The sequence below is a fragment of the Capsicum annuum genome, chromosome 8, assembly GCF_002878395.1.
Source record: "Capsicum annuum cultivar UCD-10X-F1 chromosome 8, UCD10Xv1.1, whole genome shotgun sequence".
In the NCBI taxonomy this organism is placed as follows: Eukaryota; Viridiplantae; Streptophyta; class Magnoliopsida; order Solanales; family Solanaceae; genus Capsicum; species Capsicum annuum.
In genome coordinates, this window is record NC_061118.1 from 12890239 (window position 1) to 12906394 (window position 16156).

A 16156-nucleotide genomic window follows, 5' to 3' on the forward strand; every position below is an offset into this window, starting at 1 on the left:
GAGGTTCCCCTTTGACATAGGCCAATTTTGGAGCATTTCAGATGCCAAAGCAAAGCCTAAAGAAATTTGTTAAATCATAGATTTCTCTTTTTGAGAGGCTTCTGCAAGATGCCACTCTTTAAAAATCATAATCTAACCATCAAAATTAGAAAAATGATACTCATATATATTTTTTATGCTTCGGGTCTACAATTACGTAAAAATCCTATGTGGGCCCCCTTACAGAATCACAATTTCAAAACTGTCAATGTGTCCCTCTATGGTCAAGGAACATTTACCCTCAAGATTTGGTAAACTCCAATCTTAAATGGTGATACAATCAACCCACAAATATTTTAGAGATTTTGGAAAATAATATAGGATTTAATCATGAAATTGATGGAAGATTACAAAGAATTCAGAGAAGAAATGTGTTATTAGAGCTTATGAACACCCTAAAATCAACCACTAATAGTTCTCCCAAGTTTTCACACATTTTAGGGTTCTACACTCTTGTAAATGGGTGAGAAAAGGGAGAAAATGTACTAAGTGAGGAATTTATAAGGTTCCCAGGAGTACAGGTGCCACTTAAGCAGACACTGGGTTGTTTAAACGACCAAGTGTTGCTTTAGCCATACTTGCTGAGCCCCGTACATATCGTTTAAGAAACCTTTGGCTTCTTAAGAGGCAATCGCTGGAGTTGAAAAGGAATCACTTAAGAAACACCAGTTGGGCATACCAAGTCGCTTAAGCAATCGATTGTCTGCTTAAGCGGCATTTTCTTAAGCAACCCCATGGGCACTGAAGCGAATACACTAGCTAGGTGCACCAACTGACAAAATTAGCATACGATGTTATTTGACTGAAGTTTACACCTAGTATCTAATTTTAACCAGTGAAAACTTCAAAATTGGGAATTAGCTATAAAAACCAAATGAATTGCCAAAAACTAAACTGTCATCTCCTGTAAGTCAAATGACTTAGGCATCTATAGGAAAGCTCTAAATGCAGAAAATGACCTGAAGGTTTATTACAATATCCACTATCGAAAGATCTTTTGTCTACAAAAGTAAAAGGTTAGGATGCACCTAAAATCTCAAACATATGAGGATACTAGGTCAGCATCTCAGTCTCGATCTCCCAAGTGGCCTTCTCTACTGGCGGTGCCTCTACTAAACCTTAAATACTACAATATATCTAGAGTGAAACTGCCTAACATCCCTAACTAATATGAACATCTGCTCATCCATAATGGTCAATTGCTCATCCAACTAAACTAAGTCACATTTAAGCACATGAGATGTATCTAAAATGTATCGCTGCAATATAGAAACAAGGAAAACCAAATGGATAGCAGCAAAATCTGGGGGTAAGGCTAAATCATAAGCTATCTATACAATTGTGAGAAAGATTTCAAAAGGTTTAATATATCTTGGGGTGATATTGACTTTCCTCCCGAACCTCATCACGTCCTCCATGGGAGATACACAAAGAAATACTCAATCAAAAACTCCAACATGGCACAAAGTCTACAATCTACATAAGCCTTCTGACTACGCTAAGCTACCTTTAACCTATCCCAAATCACCCTGACCCTATCCAACAGCTCTTGAAGAAGGTCAGTAATGCGGGGTTTAATCTTAAAGGTATTAAACTAACAAATCAAAAAATGACATCCTCTACCATATAAAGCCTTGAAGAGCGCCATCTCACTATTGAATGGTAGCTATTATTATAGCGAACTCTACCAAAGATAAATGATGCTTCCATTGACCTCCAAAATCCATAATTGTAATGCCCTGAATCGGATACCTGAAATGCTACATGATGCTTGCAATCCTAAAGGACCACAAGCTAACCTATGACTAATATCTGTAACTGAGCACTACATAATATACTGTATAAATGAATAATCAAAGGGATAAAAGGCTATAAGGTTAAAATATCTGATAAGACATAACATCTAGAATTATGGTATATCATTACCAAAACTAAAATAAACTATCTGAACATGTTTGTCTGAAATCCTCTAAACTATCTAAAAATTGTGGAGTTGATGGGATATGTCCCCAACTAACTTCGTCTACTAAAACTGAAATAATGAAGTAATGAACTAATCATGCTATCCTATAATGATGAGGACTCACTGCAAAACTACTGTTGCTGGCCGAATCTAAAGCTAAGTGCGATCGGGAACTTGAGCATCCGAACCTTTGGTATAAAACACCATAGTGCAGAAGAAAAATATGTGTCAGTACGTCTGAATGTACTGGTATGCAAAGTGAGGTAGGCTGAATGCATGGGTTTCATAGGCATGAATAATACTAATTGACTGAATAACATAAACGTGAGAATACATGCATAAATACATAACTGTAAATGATATCATGATAACACTAACTACTGAGTCTGAATACTAATAACATAAGTTTTGTATAACTGATATACTGTTAACTGAGTGATTGTATCTGACAGTCCTGATTCTAATGGAACTAGCTGAGTTCTATACTGAACTAAGTGACTGTATCTGACAGTCCTGAATCTGAAGAACTATCTAAGTTCTTTTACTGAGACTAAAACTGAGACTGTAGAAAGTAGTCATCCACTTGATATGTCCCTTTTTGTATAGAGCTGGGGTCCAATCTATAACCCTAATTGGAAGAGTGTCTATACTGTACCACTGGTAAGGACAAGCTGTGAGTGACCCTCATCTGGCAGTGTCCCCAAAGGAGAATGGTAGGACCCTCAAATGGAAGTGTTAATCCACGTCATCAACCCTCAACTATCAATTTTGATGTCTCAACCTATGCTAGCTACATAGTTCTGCATGCAAGGATTGCTTCTAAGGATCACACCATCTACTGTCAGTGTGTTCCCTCATCCTTGGGTTCGCTCGGTGCTGAATCCTACTCCCAACTGAATAGACACCAAACTGATTATACTGAGGTAAAATGGACTAAGTTCACTAAATTCCATGGACTGATGGAATATTTCTGAATTTTATTAACTGACTAAGTTCATGAGATTACTGAGTTTTCCTGAGTCATGTAACTGGCTGAATTCTACTGAGTTCTAAATATAACTAAGAATACTACTGATCATGGCATGACTGAGATTTTCATGAAATTGACACCGGCTCTAGTCACACAACTAAATTTTTGGGTACAAGTACTCCCAGGACTCGATAGCATGAAACTGACAAGACATGACGCTTCTTGAACACATGACCATAGTCAACAATTCATAGTACAAACATAGGAGATTTTCATGAAGTATTTTTATGTCATAAGCTTACACATGAATAGGAATGAATATAAACATATCATAATTTCATAAGACTAATCTGATAAGCATTCCACCAAACCATTACAATACATGATAATAACATGGGGAGTCATTATGAACATAAGGGTAAAGCATGGATTCATCAATTTGGTCACAATTGAGTCATAAAGCATAATTCTTATTCTCTTAAGCATTTTAGCAACCACCTTGCATGCATAACTTGATGCTTAGGCATTGAACATTAAAATAATACATCATGGCAACATTATTCACTTCATATACAAGAATTCCAACCACATGCAAACATAACTTCATTATATGTATTAAAGATTTCAACATAACTTTAGTATTTTTGACTTTGGAAACCTGTAACAATGTTAACCAATACGATAGGTGACACGGTGCACTAAGATCGTGTTGCTCCATTATTTTAGGACACCAAACATTATCTAAATGAGTTCCAAAAAATCTAAAACTTTTCCGGGAATACCTATCAACCTCTCTGATCATGAATCAACAAAAATATGGACCATTAAGGGAAATTATGGTCACCAACTAAGATTGACAACTTTTGAAGGCCAAAATATAAACTAAGTCTGGGAACTTAGCTAGAATTTTCTAAGTCTGAGACCCCTTGACAAGCCTAAAAAGATAAATTGTTCTGAATGTGTATTCCCTCTATAGGGACTATAAATGTTGCCTCACATATGCACTTCTTAAGCAACGAGACGTGAAACACTGGGTGGACTGAGGCTAGATCTGAAGGCAATTCGAGCTCATAAGGTACCTTGCCAAAGTGACTGAGTGACTGAGAATTTTGAAGGGATCGACATATCGGGGATTGAGCTTTCCCTTTTTGCTGAATCGTTTCACTCCATTCATGGGAGATATTTTCAAATAAATATGATCAGCAATCTCAAATTCGAGATCTTTTCTTTGCACGTCTGCGTACAATTTTTGTCAGCTCTGAGCTGTATCTAGCCTTTATCTAATCAACTGGACCTTCTCTAAGGTATCAAATACCAAGTCAGGCCCTACTACTGTAGCCTCACCTACTTCAAACCAACCAATTAGAGATCTACATCTCCTACCGTAGAGAGCTTCGAATAGAGCCATCTTAATACTGGAATGATAGTTGTTGTTGTATGCAAACTCAATCAAAGACAAGTGGTCATACCAACTACCCTTGAAATCAATTGCACACGCTCGCAACATATCTTCCAAAGTCTGGATGGTCCTTTCTGCTTGACCATCTGTTGATGTGTGAGCAGATGCTAACACATTAGAGTCTTTTAACTAAGAATAATTGCAAATTATTAAGAAAATTTTGTCATTTTTGATTGATTTCTCTTTGATATTGTTGTAAAAGTCAAAATGCAAAGAAAAACTAAGACAATAAGAGCAAAATAGGTAAATTTGGAACAAGTGGCCAAGAAAGTGTAGTTGACAACTTGTGTGATAAGTCATCAACTTTGTGATAAGTTATAAGAATCATCTTTAGCTGTAGATAGTGTGAGGTGTGGGAGTAGAAGTATGACGATATTCCCTGATAAGCCATCAGGTGTCTGATAAACCGTCAAGAATTTCGTTATCCCAAGGTAGAAATCATTGAAATGGAAGAGAACCTGATGATAATTATGATAAGTCATTAGACTCCTCATAAGCCGTCAGAGTGTCATCATCAGCCTAAGGCAGAAATCTCCAAACTTTTCTGGTAAGTCATCAAACTCCTAATGAGGCATCATACTTCGTTGTCTCCCGTGCGAGAAAAGATCTGTAATCTATGATTTGTTTCGATAATTAGCCTAAAGTATTTAAGGAATAATTTATGGTTTTTCTGAGTATCTTAAACTTCACATTTTAATCAAGTTTTCTCTCTAGTTTTCTCTGCAATATTACAGTTTACTTTTGGAAAAATTATTATTACTTTTTTGGGGGATTTTATAATGTGATTTAGAAGGAGAAACACTTTTTGATATTCATCATTCTGTAAGTTATCATCTATCAAACTATGAATACAATTGGCATTGTTGCTTTCTACGTTATGAGTAACTAATTCCTTTAACTCGAGTTGTGGGATCTATGGGTTTGGGTTTGTAATGTAACTAAGTGTTCAAGATTCTAACGATGGTAGAAAATTTTTGTTAATTTCATTATTTTATATTCTAACTGTTGGTTGCAAACAATAGGCCTTGCTTACTAGTGATTTGCTTGAGATAAGAAATTAACCCTTGTAAGAAGTGAATTATCAACAGGGACTTGGAAGCATCAAACTTCCATTTATTAATTAATGTTGTAATGAGATTAATTAACTTGAGATAACATCCTATTAAGAAATATAAATTTCCTAAGTTCAAAAGAATTAGGTGGTTAAATGTCTAAATAGGTTGAGAAACATTTAGACATAACTTCGATAAGGATAGTCTGTTGTTCCTACCTACCACAAGAATCTTAAACTGTTACTAGTGTCTGTCAAATCCCAACACCCATAGTGAACATAACTCTGGTTTTCCTTATCATATTGATTTCAAACACTGAATTGAGAAGTAATTATTTGCTACCTTTTCAAAAAAACCCAATCACAGGAAACTACTAACTATCAGTTGATTAACCCGCAGATAACTCAAATTCACACCATATTCCCTGTGGAATTCAACCCTAACCTAGTTGGGTTATATATTGATAATGACCTCTTACATTCTCATAAGAGAGGTGTAGTTTGAGAATTATCAAAAATGGTGTTGTTGCCGGGGATTACGGTTGTAAATTAAAGTTTGTGTGCACTAATTGACTAGTAGTCAAGTTTCCTAGTTTTACATTTATTTGTTGTTTTTGTTTACTGGACTTTTGTGGTTTATTCCAAGAACTAGAAGTTTTGAAGAACCATTATTACCATTTAATCTGGAACCACAACTAATAGGCAGAATGGTAGACCAACAAGAGGGTGACAGGTTTGTTGCCTTAGCTAGAGCTTAAGTGAATGTGCCGAATGATGGTCTACAAGTACGACATCTAAATCCTAAGAATGAATACTTGGGAGACGAGGAGTTTCTAAACCCTTGTAACTCAAGGCGTGCAGAGCAAATAGCTGCACCAGTACAGCATAATACTAACCGAAACTATCTATTTTGAGGAAAGCAAGATCACCAGCTAGTCCAGTATGACCTCAAAGATGATGATGATGGAATAGATGGAATAGGTGAAACAGATGCAATTATTCCTCCATCATTAGCACCTGGGGCAAAATTCAACATTATGAATACTATGATTCAACTCCTTCATCTGAAGGGGTTGTTTGATGGCGTTCTTGGGGATGATCCAAACTTGTATCTGATGAACTTTGTCACCATTTATAAATCTTTTGATAACCCAGGAGTAGGATAGAATATTGTTCATTTAAGATTGCTTTCGTTGTCTCTATCTGGGGAGGCAACATTATGGCTTAATGAGCAGACACCCAATTCTATAACCAACTGGAGGTAGTTGAACAAAACTTTCCTAGAAAGGTTCCTTCCACTTTCCAGGTGGGTACAGTTGAGAGATAAGATCAGTAACTTTAGATAGCTCCCAACTGAAGCCTTGCATAAAACTTGGAAGAGATTTAAAAAGAAGTTGATGCAGTGTCTGAACCATAACATGACGGACATACACTTTATGGAGACTTTGTACAATGCTCTTATCTCTATGACAAAACCAATTATAGATAATGTTGCTGGCAATTTGTTTGTTGATCTTACATTTCCAAAGGCTTCAAAAATACTAGAGAGAAAGACCCAATAGATTCGAGAATGGCATACAAGAGACTTTGTGGTAGAAAATGCTACTATTTTTGTTGGTATGACTGAGGAACAATACTGAAGAGATGAGGAGTGTGATCAAGACATGGCTCACCTAAAAATGCAGATGGACTTGCTAACCAAGCATTACTATCAGGTAAAATTGAGAAAGTAAAGGTTGTGGGATTACAGGGCAAAGTAGAATCTGACTCAGAAGAAGAGGCAAACTTTGTAAATAATTAGGGGGTTTCTGAGGTAATAACCAAGGAAATCAAGGTCAGACTTATTATGACAAGGCTGGATATAAGAACCAGGAGCAAGGAAATTAGAGGAGTAATAATGATAGTAGCGGGTTATATGTCCCTCTTGGAAATTGTGAGGCTGCTACAACAAGTTTTAAAAAGATGCCCATGGAGGACATAATGGCTAAATTGTTAAAGGGAGTAGAGGGTACCAACTCAGGGGTGACTACCATGAAGATCGATCTACCCTCTATGAGTCAGTTGGTAAACTCATACTCTACTTCTATCAAACAGCTGGAACAATAAATGTGCCAACTCTCCGCAGTGCTAAACCAGAGGAAGAGTGGAACATTACCTAGTTATATGGTTCAAAATCCACAGAATAATATCTCATGTATGGATATTACTACTAGAAGTGGTAAGATATTACCTGGCCCTTCTGTGGGTAAAGGTAGAGTTCAAGATATGATTGAAGTAGATGGTGAGCTTGAAAAAGATAATCTAGTGGAGCCTAAGAAGCTAGATGGAATTGATATCCCTTCTAATCATCAGTAGGTTAATGAGTTAGAAAAGGGTAAAGAGAAGGAAAGGAAAGTAGTGGTGAAAACTCTCCTAAAACCACCACCTCTCTTTCATCAAGGATTGAAGAAAAAGGTTGACGACATGAAATTTAGTAAATTCATGGCAATGTTGAAGAATTTAACAATAAATGTGCCTTTGGTGGAGGCACTTGAGCAAATTCCAAGGTATTCTAAATTCATAAAGGACCTTGTGATGAAGAAAAGAGCGGTGAGCTATGAATCGGAGGATAATCTCAATTATTGTAGCATTATTTCTATGAGGTCCTTGGTGCAGAAGAAGGAAAACCCAGGAGCATTCACTATTCCATATACGATTGGGTCTCTGGAATTCACTAAGGCCTTATGTGATCTAGGAGCGACCATTAATCTGATGCCACTAGTTGTATATAAAAAGCTAGGTTTGGTAAATCCCACACCCACCAACATGCGACTCGTGATGGTGAATATGTCGGTAAAATAACCTATTTGTATTTTGTATGATGTGTTGGTAAAGGTAGCTAGCTTTATATTTCCTGTAGATTTTGTCATTCTGGTTCAAGGTGGGCTTTGAGGTTCTTTTAATCTTAGGTCAACCTTTCTCGTAATCAGAAATATGTTGATTGATTTACAATCTAATGATCTCTTATTTAGGATGAATGATGAGGTTGTGCGATTTCATATGTGCCAATCAATGAAGCAGCATAAAGAAATAAGTGTGTTCTCAATTATTGATGTAGATTATGAGGATGAGAAGGAGGTATAAATAGAGGAAAAACTTGTTGTCAAGCCTTTAGTCCCAGTTCTGATGAATTTTAATCGTGAAGGCATTGAGGAGTATGAAGAGACTATTTGTGCTTTGTTAGGAATAGGTTCATACTCTTATGCTCCTAAGAAGCTAGATCTTGATCTTACTAATCAACCAATACCACTTCTAAGCTATCCATTGAAGAGCCACCGATGTTGGAATTAACAACTGCTAGTGCATTTAAGGTACATGTTTTTGGGAAATGGAAACATGCTACCTATTATTATTGCAACTGATTTGGGTGAGCAGCAGGTAGAAGCACTTGCTTTGGTATTTCAGAGGTACAAAAGAGCAATAGGATGTACTATTGTAGAAATTAGTGGCATTTCCCCTGGCATCTACACGCATAAAATACAACTTGAGAAAGATTGTACTCCAACCATCGAGCACCAGTGCCATCTTAACCCACCAATGCAAGAGGATTTTAAGAAGGAAATTATTAAGTAGTTGGATGCAGGAGTGGTTTACCCTATTTCTGAAAGTAAATAGGTGAGCCTAGTTCAATGCGTACCCAAAAAAAAGGGGCATGACTATTGTTGCAAATGAAAGGAATGATTTGATTCCACTTAGTCCTGTGACTAGGTGGAGATTTTGCATGGCCTATCATAAACTAAACTCAGGGACTTTGAAAGACCACTTCCCGATGCCTTTTATGGACTAAATGCTTGATCGATCGGCCAAAAGGGAGTGGTATTGCTTCTTGGATGGTTATTCTACATATAACTAGATCTGTATTGCTCCTAAAGATCAGGAGAAGACGACATTCATATGCTCATATGGCGTCTTTGCATTTAAGAGAATACCATTTGGGTTATGCAATGCACCCGCTACTTTCCAACAGTGCATGATGTCTATTTTCTCAGATATGGTAGAGGACACCTTAGAGATATTCATAGATGAATTCTATGTGGTAGGAGATTCATTTAAGCTGTGTTTGGCAAACCTGAGTATGGCCCTGCAATGATGTGTTGAATTTAATTTGGTGCTTAATTGGGAGAAATGCCACTTTATGGTAAAGGAGGGCATCGTTCTCGGGAACAAAATTTTAGCAAAAGGGGTAGATGTTGATTTAGCCAAGGTTGAAGTTATTGAGAAACTACAACCTCCCATTTTAGTGAAGGGAGTGTGTAGTTTTCTTGCACATGCTTGCTTTTATTGAAGGTTTATAAGAGACTTCTCGAAGATTGCAAATCCACTTTGCAAACTTTTAGAGAAAGAGGTAAAGTTCTCCTTCGATGATAATTGCTTGAATTCATTTGAATGCCTTAAAAAGAAGCTAGATGAGGCCCCTATCATTATTTCACCAGACTGGTCAAAACCATTTAAGATCATGTGTGACCAAGTGGTGTTGCCCTTGGAGCTGTATTAGGACAAAAGAAGGACAAACTTTTTCATCCAATATATTATGCCAGCAAAGCACTGAATGGATCACAATAGAACTACACCGTCACTGAACAGGAACTCCTGGCTGTAATGTATGCTTTTGAGAAATTTAGGGCTTACCTGCTTGGGATCAAGGTGGTGGTCCACACTGACCATGTAGCCTTAAGGTATTTGATGGCTAAGAAGTATGGAAAACCATGACTCATTAGATGGGTACTACTGCTACAAGAATTTGACTTTGATGTCAAATATAGAAAGGGTTACAAAAACCAAGTTGCGGATTATCTGTCTAGAATGGAAGGTGAGCAGGCAGTTAGTGATGAAATAGAGATAAATAATGCATTTCCTGATAAGGAGATCTTGGTTGCTGCTATGGGAAAAATGCCTTGGTATGCTGATTTTGCAAATTATGTTATGAGTGAAGTCATTCTAGAAAATCTTTCCTTCTATCAAAGAAAGAAATTCCTTTATGATGTAACACACTACTTATGGGATGAGCCTTATCTTTTTCGATGATGTGCTAACAATATTATAAGGAGATGTATGCTATAAGTTGATGTGTTATGTATATTGGAAGCATATCATGCTTCCCCAGTTGGAGGTCACCATGCAAGTGACTGAATGACTAGAAAGGTATTGTAGAGTGGTTACTATTGGCCAACATTGTTCAAGGATGCTCACGAGTTTGTGTTGAAGTGCGATCAATGTCAAAGGCAGGGGTCAATCTCCGAAAGACATGAGATTCCTTTAACTAAGATGCTTTAAGTGGAATTGTTTGACGTTTGGGGCATCAATTTCATGGGTCCTTTTGTAAGCTCGTATGGGATAAAGTATATTATAGTTGCTATTGATTATGTCTCAAAATAGGTTAAAGTTGTTGCCTTATCTAATATTGAAGGAAAGAGGGTTGTTTCTTTTCTCAAGAAGAACATTTTCTCTCACTTTGGAGTACCACGTACTATTATAAGTGATGGAGGATCTCATTTTTTCAACAAAGTGTTTGAGCTGCCTTAGCAAAATATGGGGTGAAACAGCATAGAGTAGCCACTCCATACAACCCACAAATTAGTGGACAAGTGGAGGTGTCAAATCGAGAGATTAAAGTTATCATAAAAAAAACGATGAATGCTAGTCGGCAAGACTGGTCTCGAAAGCTCGATAATGCCTTATGGGCATATCAGACTTCTTTCTTGACACCCATTGGTATGTCACCATTCCTATTAGTCTATGGCAAAGCATGCCACTTACCAATAGAGGTGGAGCATAAGGCTTTATGGGCACTCAAAAAGTTAAATTTGAATTGGAAGGAGACAGCAGAGCAAAGATTGGGGCAACTAAATCAGATGGCTGAATTCCGTCTCGGGGCATATGAAAAAGCAAACCTATACAAAGAAAATATAAAGAAGTATCATGATTGGAGGATCGAGAAATGAGATTTCCAAAAAGGTGACTTGGTGCTTCTGTTCAGTTCTAGACTCAAACTATTCCTAGATAAGCTTAAATCTAAGTGGTTAGGCCCATTTAGAGTTAGTCAAGTCTACTCATCTGGAGTAGTAGAACTTAAAAATAAAGACGGAAGCATCTTTAAGGTTAATGGGAAATGATTCAAACTTTATATCGATCAAAAAACCTCGATAAAAAGTATTGTTACTATCTGTCTCGATGAAGTCTGAAGTAATCAAGATACCTAAGTTGTGCCGCGATGTTAAATCAGGTGATACATGGGAGGCAACCTATGATCCCCGTGCTTGATATACTCTAGGTATACCCTAACCCTTAGTTTAGTTTTTTCTTTAATTTTAAGTTGAGGGTGTAGGGTGAGTTATTGTTGTAATATTTTGTAGTTCACTAGGAGAAATACAAGTACCTGAGGCAGTTAACATAGTTTTGTTATTTTGTGAACAGCTCTAAAATGGTTTGATTGTTTAAATGTGTGATTTGCATCTAATTGTGACCACTGTGCATCTTATAATGGTATTAGTTCTAGTGACTTGATAATCATTGCTAAACAATTGCATGAACTGGATAAGTAGTAACTTGTGATATACTTGTGTGCCATGTGCGTGTGGGATCTTAGTTAGTTCACTTTGTATGTTGATTCTAGAACTTGCCCAGTTAGTTTTACCTAGGTTAAAGGATAGGGGTTAGGAAAGGATCATAGGCCGTTTTGATATTAGCCCACTTTTAGCCTAAATGACCTTCCCTGTATGCATAATATCCATTGATCCCTATTTTGAGCCTAAATAGCCTATTTTTTTTTATGATACATATCATTGTCCCATTTATATCATAATGAACATATTATAGCCCTCGTCCTCCTTAGACACTGTGCACCTTGACTTAGGCAAATGGCCTAAGTTGAGAGTGGCTATCATAGGGGTGCGTGATGTAAAATGAGTATGGAGAAAAGTAGAGTAAAAGAAAAAAATAAAAAAGCTGGGTGCGGTGGAAAATAACAAGAAAAGAAAAGTTGTAAAAAAAATAATTGTAGAAAAAACCACACCCATCCTGAATATGTGTGATCAAGAAAAATGAAGAATAAAAAAAGGTTAATAAGTGAGACCCCAGAAGCTAGTGTAGTGTCAAGAAGCTTAGTCACTTTAAATATGATCGAGTATCAAACCAGCTCCTAGCCTACATTACAGGCCAAAGAAAATACCTATAGTGATACTAGCTGACATGTCTGAAAATCTTGGTACTGAAAATAAGGGCAAGCCTATGGTATTTGGCATACATTGATTGGAACTTCATTCTGAGAGTGAGCATCTTTTGATTGACCCCATGGTTACATGTGTGGTGTCTGATATAAGTAAAGTGGGACTTCTTTGTAGTGAGGGCACACTGGTTACATTGCTAGTTGCTAACTATTTTGGATAGCATAATCTTGGTACATGCATAGTTGTTGTTGCTGAATTGATTCCATATCTTGATTCCTTTGTGTCGCATTGTTGTTCTTCAATAATATGCATAGTTGTTTTTTAAAATTAATTAACCTTGGAGATGGTGAAGATGTTTTGAGATAATATGGATGGTTGACTGCCGAATGTACTTTGTATCCTCTTGGTTGTGTTTTAGTTGCTTGAGGACAAACAATTGTGTTAAGTTGAGGGTGCTGATGTGTAAGTAGATGCTAACACATTTGAGGCTTTTAACTTAGAATAATTGCAAAGTCTTAAGCAAATTTTGGCATTTTTGATTGTTTACTCTTTGATATTGCAGTAAAAGACAAGATGCAAAGAAAACCTAAGACAATAAGAGCAAAAGAGGTAAATTTCGAACAAGTGGCCAAGAAAGTGTAGTTGACGACTTGTCTGATAAGTCATCAACTTTTTGATAAGTTATGAGAATCATCATCAGCTGTAGACAGTGTGAGGTAGTAGGAGCAGAAGTGTGACGACATTCCCTGATAAGCCATCAGGTGTCTGATAAGCCGTCAGGAATGCTGCCATCCTAAGGCATAAATCATGAAAGTGGAAGAGGACTTAGTGACAATTATGATAAGTCATCAAACTCCTCACAAGCCATCAGAGTGTCATCATCATCGTAAGGTAGAAATCATCAAACTTGGAGAAGAAGCTGATGACATTTCTGATAAGTTTTCAGACTCCTGATGAGGATTAACACTTCGTCGTCACCTGTGCGAGAAAAGATCTATAATCTGTGATTTGTTTCAATAATTAGGCTAAATTATTTAAGGCATAATTTAGGGTTTTTATGAGGATCTTGAACTTCATGTTTTCATCAAGTTTTCTCTGCAACATTACAGTTTACTTTTGGATAAATTATTATTACTTTTTTTGGGGATTTTCTACTGTGATTTAGAAGGAGAAACACTTGTTAATATTCATCATTCTGTAAGTTATCATCTATCGAACTATGAATACAATTGGTATTGTTGATTTCTACGTTATGAGTAGCTAATTCCTTTAACCCGAGTTGTGGGATCTATGGGTTTGGGTTTGTAACGTAACTAAGTGTTCAAGATTCTAACGGTAGTAGAAACTTCTTTTTAATTCTATTATTTTATATTCTAACTATTGGTTGCAAACACTGACGACTAGTACAAGGTAACCCCATCACAAAGTCCATGTTCACTTCTTCCCACTTCCAAGTGGGAATATTGAACTCTTGCATGGACCCACTAGGCTTCTAATGCTCAATCTTAACCTGCTGACATGTAAAGCACTTATCCACAAACTCTGAAACATCTCTCTTCATACCACTCCACCAATAGATCTCTCACAAATTGTGGTACATCTTAGTGGCCCCTGGATGAATCAAGTAACGCGCACCATGCGCTTCTTCGAGAATTCACTGCCTTAATTTGTCTACACCTAGCACACATAGATAACCCTGACAACGCAAAATAGTATCTCCCCCTTGGGAGAAAACCTCTACTTTCTGATCTCTGACTAATTCTTTCAACTTGACTAGACTGAGATCTCTAACTTTTTTTCCTTAACTTCAGAAACTAGAGATGATTCAAAACTGTTCTGAACCTACATAATGCCTTCTGCTGAATTGAATAAGCGGACACCTATTCTGGATAACTAATGAACTTCCTAAGCTAACTTCTTCTTACTTTCCTCAACATGGGTAACACTACCCATAAATAGTCTACTAAGAGCATCATTTACTACGTTGGCCTTTCCCGGATGATAAAGGACACTCATGTCATAATCCTTAAAGAGATATAACCTCCTTCCCTAATGGAGGTTTAATTCTTTCTGAGAGAATACGTAATGAAGGCTTTTGTGATCTGTGAACATATCCACATACACCCCATACAAGTAATGCCTCCAAATCTTCAAGGTAAAGACTACAGCTGCTAACTCAAGATTATGAGTCTGATAGTTCTTCTCATGGGTCTTAAGTTGTCTGGAGGCATAGGCTTTGACCTTACTATGCTGCATGAGGACACAACCTAAACCTACTCTAGATGATCACAGTACACGACAAACTCATCTGAACAATTTGGAAGAGTCAAAACTAGGGCTGAGGTGAGTCGAGTCTTCAACTCCTGAAAACTCTTCTAGCATAAATCTAACCACTAAAAGTTGACTTTACTTTGAGTCAATTTGGACATAGGGGATGCAATAGAATAAAACCCCTCAACAAATCATCTGCAATAGCCATCCAAACCCAAAAAAACTCTTAATATTAGTCGGAGAAATAGGTCTGGGCCAGTTTCTCACTAATTTGGTCTTTTGAGGATCAACTATAATGCCATCCCCAGAAATGATATGACCAAGGAATGCTACTGTCCTTAGGAAAAATTTGTACTTATTGAATTTGGCGATCAACTGATGATTTTTGAGAGCCTGCATCACTATTCTAAGATATTCTGCATAATCACACTCACTGCGGGAGTAAACAAGGATGTCATCTATGAAGACTATGAAGAACATGTCCAAGTACTGCTTGAACACTTTGTTCATCAAGTCCATAAAGGTTGTTGGGGCATTGGTAAGACCAAAGAACATTACTAAGAATTTGAAGTGACCATACCGAGTTCGGAAAGCTATTTCATAATGTCACATTCTTTGACTCTGAGCTGATTATAGCATGATCTGAGGTCTATCTTAGAGAAATAACTGGCACCCTGGAGTTGGTCAAACAAGTCATTAATTTTGGGAAGTGGATACCCTGGAGTTAGACATTATTTTCTATGCTTGAAGGTAGGAAACAAGTTGACCTCTGAAGGATGAAGTACTACCCTTCCAATCTAGGACAGGTTTTTTCAAAAATTAAAATTGGACAATTCTATTTCTGTAGTCGACTATGGCATAGCAGGAATGAAACTAATCTATGTCGAGAATGACATCAAAATCTATCATCTCTAATTCAACTAAGTCTGCTGATATAACTTTTTAAGATACCATAACCAGACAGTTACTGTATACCCACCGAGTTATGATAGTTTTACCCACTAGGGTAGATAATCAAAAAGTCTTTGTTATAATTTTGAGATTGACTCCAAAATCAACAACTATATAAGGAGTAACAAACAACAAAGAAGCTCCTAGATCTAGGAAAGCGTAAATATGCAAGTCAAAGATCTATAACGTACCAGTGACCACATCAGGAGAATGTTCCTAATCTTTTTAGGACTGAAGATCATAAAGT